This window comes from Psammomys obesus, unplaced genomic scaffold (assembly GCF_907164565.1).
Source record: "Psammomys obesus unplaced genomic scaffold, mPsaObe1.curated_primary_1811, whole genome shotgun sequence".
Taxonomy (NCBI): domain Eukaryota; kingdom Metazoa; phylum Chordata; class Mammalia; order Rodentia; family Muridae; genus Psammomys; species Psammomys obesus.
Genome location: NW_026591872.1, coordinates 812772 through 820495, shown reverse-complemented (window position 1 = coordinate 820495; position 7724 = coordinate 812772). Strand labels below are relative to the sequence as shown.

The window sequence follows — 7724 nt, the reverse complement described above, 5'->3', positions numbered from 1 at the left end:
ATTTCTCTAAAATAAATGCACATGTGTGGAACTGCTAAATTGTATAGTGATTGTGTATTTTTTTCTCTATTGTCAAAATCTTTTCCACAATGACCACAAAATTCTCACCACCAGCCAAAATTTAAGAAGGCCCAGCACCTCTTCATAAGGTCTTTAATTTGTGTACCAAAGATTTTGTTTTGGTTTTTGTCAGTTGTGATGTACACTGGAAAAGGGCACTGAAGTCAATATTAAGAAACATTAACCTTGAAATATATAACCTTGAAATATGTTACTATGAAAATAATAAATATTACAAATAAGTCCCAAGATATTTAATGTATGATTCATTAACAGTGATCATCAACATGCCCATTTGTCACAATTCAGTGTTTAGGAAAAATCATTAAAAATAATGATTAAAATAAAATTGTGGCCTCTTTTTTTCTGGATGGAATCATGGAGTCCATACCAGAGGAGAAAAAGAAGATTCCTGCTGTGCCAGAGACCCTTAAGAAAAAGTGAAGGGATTTCGCAGAGTTGAAGGTGAAGTGCCTGCGGAATAGCTTTGCCCTGAAGACACTTAGAAAGCCAAGAAGGGAGGGAGGACCAAGATGGCAGCACCGGGAGAACACCGTGTCTGAGAAATGGGACAACACATTTTGTGCAGCGACCAGCAGACTGAACCCTGGACCCTAAAACAACAGCGATCGATAGTGTTTCCCAAGTGAGGGGAGGCTCCCACGGCGTGGGAAGCGGTCGGGTCCACTCTCGGCTGCCCAGCCAGAACCCAAAAGAGAACCCAGCTAAGGTGGGCTTTGGGTCTCCGGGCTGGTGCCGCAAGCCTGCTTGTGCAGATCACTTTCCCAGGCTGATTGGTGGGCACAAGGGTGCTTGAGGCTGAGAGTGCCAGTCGCCAAAAAAACCCCACGGGGAAGCAAAGTTGCCAGACTGGTCACTGGTCACCCAGTCTTTCCCTGGAAGGTCTCTCGGACCTCAGGTACCCGCCGCCATCACAACTGAGCTCCTGCCGCGCACGGATTACAGCTGTGCAGCTGCTCGCCCAGCGCAAAATCCCTACTCCCTCTTCAGAGGAGGCAGGGGGCGGCCAGCAGAATCTGCCACAGACCACATTGTCTGTACCCCAACCCGAGATCGGGGCTGAGAAAACCCAATCCTCTCGGGCACTCCCCCAAACACCGCCATAACCTGACGCAGCAAAGCAGAAGGATAAAGAGGCACACAGTGGCTTCACAGTGCCAGAACTCCAGTGCTGCCGGCCGCTCCTAGCAAACAAACTACAGCTCGGGATCTGGGACTGTGGTCATTCTACACGTCCTGAGATTCTCCTGGGTCCAGTGCAATAAGGTCTAGCAGCAAGTTCTATCACCGGCGCCCCCCCCCAAACCCTGGCAGAGAAACTCCGGCTCAAGGCTCAGGATCTGACTGAGAAGCCCCAACCCCTGCTGGCACTCCCCTGAGAGCACCTTCATAAGCTTGCCCAAGCAGAGGAGAAGGTCAGAGGGGAAGGACAGAGAGGCAGCCTGCTAAGGACACAGCACCCTCTGTCCAGCTCACCCAGTGACCCCTAGCAGAGAAACCCAAGCTCTTCATCTGAGGACACTCAACCCTACCTGGTACTGTCTTGGGATCAGCAAACATAGATTCTACCGCTAGGCTGCTTCTGGCAGAGAGATCTGGGCCCGGGATCTGGGATTGAGTACACTCATCCTAACTCTTTCCTGCGCCACCCAGGGACCAGTCAACATAACCCCTCCTGGCAGAGGGAGACGACAAAGAGGCAGCACACAGGAAAGGTGGACACCGAGTCTTGCGGCCACAGTGTCACAGAGCTGACTGTTAGCCTACCCGTGCACTTCCGCAGCAGGACCAAAACAGAGAGTAGTGAGCAAGGGGAACCCCTGTGCATTCCAACTGGTCCTGCAAGAGAGTGAGTGAGCCTTCTAGGGAGAGATTGCCCCAGACCTAGGGCCTCTCCACAGAAGCAACCAGACGAGATCCCTGCCACGCCCTAGTGTGGGCATCAGAGGGATTCTTGGGATAGTGACCCCAACATTGAAGCCTCTGCCTTGCGAGTCCACCAGGGTAATCCAGGCAAACAATCCCTGGATCTCAGTCAGAACTGCGTAATAGTGGCTTGCAGGCCACTGCAATAGTCAGAGAATCCGCGCATTCACACTGCGCCCGCTAAAAGCGCACCCGAATAGCGCCAGCGTCACATTCTTTACTTAGGCAAAACTGAAAACACAGTGCACACTCCCAAAGCAGTGAACTTCTCTCATCTTCCTGAAAAAACAGTCCAGAAAACATAAATAGAAGATCATAGCCCAAACTACAATCCTGAAGAACAACCAGTGAGGATTATAAATAACCAGATGGCTAGAGGCAGACGAAAGAACACTCCCAACAAAAATCAGGACATAATGACCTCGCCAACAACCCCACAAAACAATGGACACTTCAATTCACTAGATACACAAGAAAACGACCTCAAAACTATGTTTCTCCAGCTATTAGAGGCCCATAGAGATGAAATGAACAAAGCCCTCAGAGAAATAACCAAAGAAATTGAGACTAACCAAGAGGAAACAAATCGTGCTCTCAGAGAAATGACCACGAAAATTGAGGCAAACAGAGAAGAAATGCACAAAGCTCTCAAAGAAATGTCCACACAAATGAAGGCAAATAAAGAAGAAATAAACAAAGCTCTCATAGAAATACAGGCAATTATACCCAAAGAAGTAGAGGCACAATTAGTGATACATAGAGAGGAAACAGACAAAAAAAAAAATAGAAGCTATCATTGAAAAGCAGGAGTCCACAATCAAACAGATGAAGAAAATGGTGCAAGACATGAAAACAGAATTAGAATCAATAAAGAAAACACAAATAGAGAAAAACCAGGAGCTGGAGAACAAAGAGAAAAGATCAGGCACTACAAAGGTAAGCATCACCAACAGAATACAAGAGATGGAAGAAAGAATCTCAGGAGCCAAAGATACACTTGCAGAAATTGACACGTCTCTCAAAGAAAAAATAAAATCAGAAAAGTTCCAAACACAAAACATCCAAGAAATCAAGGACACCATGAAAAGACAAAACCTAAGAATAATAGGAGTAGAAGAAAAAGAAGACATCAGGCTCAAAGGTCCAGAAAATATTTTCAAGAAAATTATAGAAGAAAACTTTCCCAACTTAAAGAAGGAGATGGCCATAAACATACAAGAGGCCTACAGAACACCAAGTAGACTAGACCAGAAAAGAAATTCTTCACATCACATCATAGTCAAAACACTGAACCTACAAAACAATGAAAAAATTCTAAAAGCAGCAAGGGAAAAAGGCCAAGTAACATATGAAGGTAGACCTATCAGAATCACACCAGATTTCTCAACAGAAACTATGAAAGCCAGAAGGGCCTGGACAGAAATCATACAGTCCTTAAGGGACCACAGATTCCAACCCAGACTACTATACCCAGCAAAACTTTCAATCAACATAGACGGAGAATTCAAGATATTCCAAGACAAAACCAAATTTAAACAATATCTACATAGTAACCCAGCTCTACAGAAGTTACTAGAAGGGAAACTCCAAACCAAAGAAAACAACTACATCTAAGGAAACAGAGGAAATAGATAACTACACAACAAAAAAAACAAAAACAAAAAACAAAACACAAAAGAAGACAAGCAATGAAACTCAGTGACACCACCAACACCACATCTAAAATAAGTAACAATTGTTGGTCACTAGTTTCTATCAACATCAACGGACTCAACTCCCCAATTAAAAGACACAGACTAACAGAATGATTGCGGAAACAGGATCCATCATTCTGTTGCATCCAAGAAACACACCTATGCAACAAAGATAAACACTACCTCAGAGTAAAGGGCTGGAAAAATGTCTTTCAAGCAAATGGTTCCAGAAAACAAGCGGGAGTAGCCATCCTAATATCTAATAAAATAGACTTTCAACCCAAGTTAATCAAAAAAGATAGGGACGGCCACTATATTCTCATCAAAGGAAAAATCTACCAAGAGGACATCACAATTTTGAATATCTATGCCCCAAATACAAGAGCACCTACATTCGTAAATGAAACAATATTAAAGCTTAAATCACACATTGATCCTAAAACCCTAATAGTGGGAGACTTCAACACTCCACTCTCACCAAGGGACAGATCAACTAGACAGAAAACAAATAGGGAAATAAAAACACTTACAGAGACCCTAAATCAAATGGACCTAATAGACGTCTACAGATCTTTTCATCCAAACTCAAAAGAGTATACCTTCTTTTCAGCACCGCCTGGAACCTTCTCCAAAATAGACCATATAGTTGGTCATAAAGAAAGCCTCAACAGATACAAAAAGATTGAAATAATCCCTTGTATCCTATCTGACCACCATGGACTTAAGCTGGACCTCAACAACAACAGAAATAACAAACAGCCTACACGCACATGGAAACTGAACAACCTGTTACTCAACGACAGCTGGGTTAAGGAAGAAATAAAGAAAGAAATTAAAGACTTCCTAGAATTCAATGAAAATGAAGGCACAACATACCCAAATTTATGGGACACATGGAAGGCAGTGCTCAGGAGAAAATTTATAGCACTAAGTGCCTGCAAGAAGAAATTCGTAACATCACATACAAACAACTTAATGGCCCAAATGAAAACCCTAGAAAAAAAAGAAGCAGATACTCCCAAGAGGAGTAGAAGGCTGGAAATAATCAAACTCAGGGCTGAAATCAATCAATTAGAAACAAATAAAACTATTCAAAGAATCAATGAAACAAAAAGCTGGTTCTTTGAGAAAATCAACAAGATAGAAAAACCCTTAGCCAAACTAACTAAAAAGCAGAGAGAATCTATCCAAATCAACAAAATCAGAGATGAAAAGGGTGACATAACTACAGACACAGAGGAAATTCAAACAATCATTAGGTCATACTACAAAAGCCTATATGTCACAAAATTTGAAAATCTAAATGAAATGGACAATTTTCTTGATAGATTCCATCTTCCAACATTAAGTCAAGATCAGGTAGGAAGACTGAACAGCCCTATATCCCCCAAGGAAATTGAAGCAGTCATTCACAGTCTCCCCTCCAAAAAAAGCCCTGGGCTTGATGGTTTCAGCGCGGAATTCTACAAGACCTTCAAAGAAGTGCTCACACCAATTCTCCTCAAACTATTCCACAAAATAGAAACAGAAGGTACATTACCAAACTCATTCTATGAAGCAACAGTCACCCTGATACCTAAACCACACAAAGACCCAACAAAAAAAGAGAACTTCAGACCTATCTCTCTTATGAACATTGACGCAAAAATACTCAATAAAATACTTGCAAACCGAATCCAAGAACACATCAAAGATATCATCCACCACGACCAAGTAGGCTTCATCCCAGGCATGCAAGGATGATTCAACATATGGAAATCCATCAATGTAATCCACCACATAAACAAACTGAAGGAGAAAAACCACATGATCATCTCCTTAGATGCTGAAAAAGCATTTGACAAAGTCCAACACCCATTCATGTTTAAAGTCTTGGAGAGATCAGGAATACAAGGCACATATCTAAACATAGTAAAGGCAATATACAGCAAGCCTATAGCCAACATCAAACTCAATGGAGAGAAACTTAAATCAATCCCACTGAAATCAGGGACAAGACAAGGCTGCCCACTCTCTCCATACCTCTTCAACATAGTACTTGAAGTCCTAGACAGAGCAATAAGACAACGAAAGGAGATCAAGGGGATACAAATCGGAAAGGAAGAGGTCAAAGTGTCACTATTTGCAGATGATACGATAGTATATATGAGCGACCCCAAAAATTCAACCAGAGAACTCCTCCAGCTGATAAAGACCTTCAGCAAAGTGGCAGGATACAAAATCAACTCAAAAAAAACAGAAGCCCTCCTGTATACCAAAGACAAAAGGGCCGAGAAAGAAATTAGGGAAACAACACCCTTCACGATAGCCACTAATAACATAAAGTATCTTGGGGTGACACTAACCAAGCAAGTGAAAGACCTGTTTGAGAAAAACTTCAAGTCTCTGAAGAAAGAAATTGAAGAAGATCTCAGAAGATGGAAAGATCTCCCGTGCTCATGGATTGGTAGGATTAACATTGTGAAAATGGCCATCCTGCCAAAAGCAATCTACAGATTCAATGCAATTCCCATCAAAATACCAACTCAATTCTTTACAGACCTTGAAAAAAAGATTCTCAGCTTCATATGGAGAAACAAAAAACCCAGAATCTCCAAAACAATCCAGTACAACAACAGATCATCTGGAGGTATCTCTATCCCCGATCTCAAGTTGTACTACAGAGCAATAGTAATAAAAACTGCATGGTATTGGCATAGAAGACCCAAAAATAAACCCACACACCTATGAATATTCGATTTTTGACAAAGCAGCCAAAACCATTCAATGGAAAAAAGACAGCATCTTCAACAAATGGTGCTGGTCCAACTGGATGTCCACATGCAGAAAAATGAAAATAGATCTATATTTATCACCCTGCACAAAACTAAAGTCCAAGTGGATCAAAGACCTCAACATAAAACCAGATACTCTAAATCTGTTAGAAGAAAAAGTGGGGAACAGCCTAGAACTCATTGGCACAGGAGACAACTTCCTGAACAGAACACCAACAGCACAGGCTCTAAGAGCAACAATCAATAAATGGGACCTCATGAAACTGAAAAGCTTCTGTAAAGCAAAGGACACTGCCATCAAAACAAAACGCCTGCCTACAGATTGGGAAAGAATCTTCACTAACCCTTTATCTGACAGGGGACTAATATCGAGTATATACAAAGAACTAAAGAAGCTGAAAAGCAGCAAACCAAGTAATCCACTTAAAAAATGGGGAGCAGAGCTAAACAGAGAATTCTCTGTAGAGGAATACTGAATGGCAGAGAAACACTTAAAGAAATGCTCATCCTCATTAGCCATCAGGGAAATGCAAATCAAAACAACCCTGAGATATCACCTTACACCCATCAGAATGGCCAAGATGAAAAACTCAAGGGACAACACATGCTGGAGAGGTTGTGGAGAAAGGGGAACCCTCCTCCACTGCTGGTGGGAATGTAAACTGATACAACCACTCTGGAAATCTATATGGCGCTTTCTAAGACAATTAGGAATAGTGCTTCCTGAAGACCCAGTTATACCACTGCTAGGTATATACCCAAAGTTTGCTCAAGTACACAAAAGGGATATTTGCTCAACCATGTTTATAGCAGCATTATTTGTAATAGCCAGAACCTGGAAACAACCCAGATGTCCATCAACGGAGGAATGGGTACAGAAATTGTGGTATTATTACACAATGGAATACTACTCAGCAATCAAAAAGGAGGAAATCATGAAATTTGCAGGCAAATGGTGGGATCTAGAAAAGATCATCCTGAGTGAAATATCCCAGAAGGAGAAAGACAAACCCGGTATATACTCACTTATATACACCTATAAGATATGATAAACATAATGAAATCTATACACCTAAAAATGATAATCAAGAGAGCGGACATGGGGTAAGATTATCAATCCTCGTTTAGAAAGACAGATGGGCAGGGAAATGCAAATCAAAACGACCCTGAGATATCACCTTACACCCATCAGAATGGCCAAAATGAAAAACTCAAGGGACAACACATGCTGGAGAGGTTGTGGAGAAAG

General features: G+C 41.9%; 1 pseudogene; it reads left to right on the top strand.

Annotated features, from left to right (window-relative positions):
- The first annotated feature begins 438 nt into the window (after nt 1-438).
- The window catches only part of LOC129680508 (60S ribosomal protein L7-like), a 9680-nt pseudogene continuing 2394 nt past the window's right edge, over nt 439-7724 (top strand).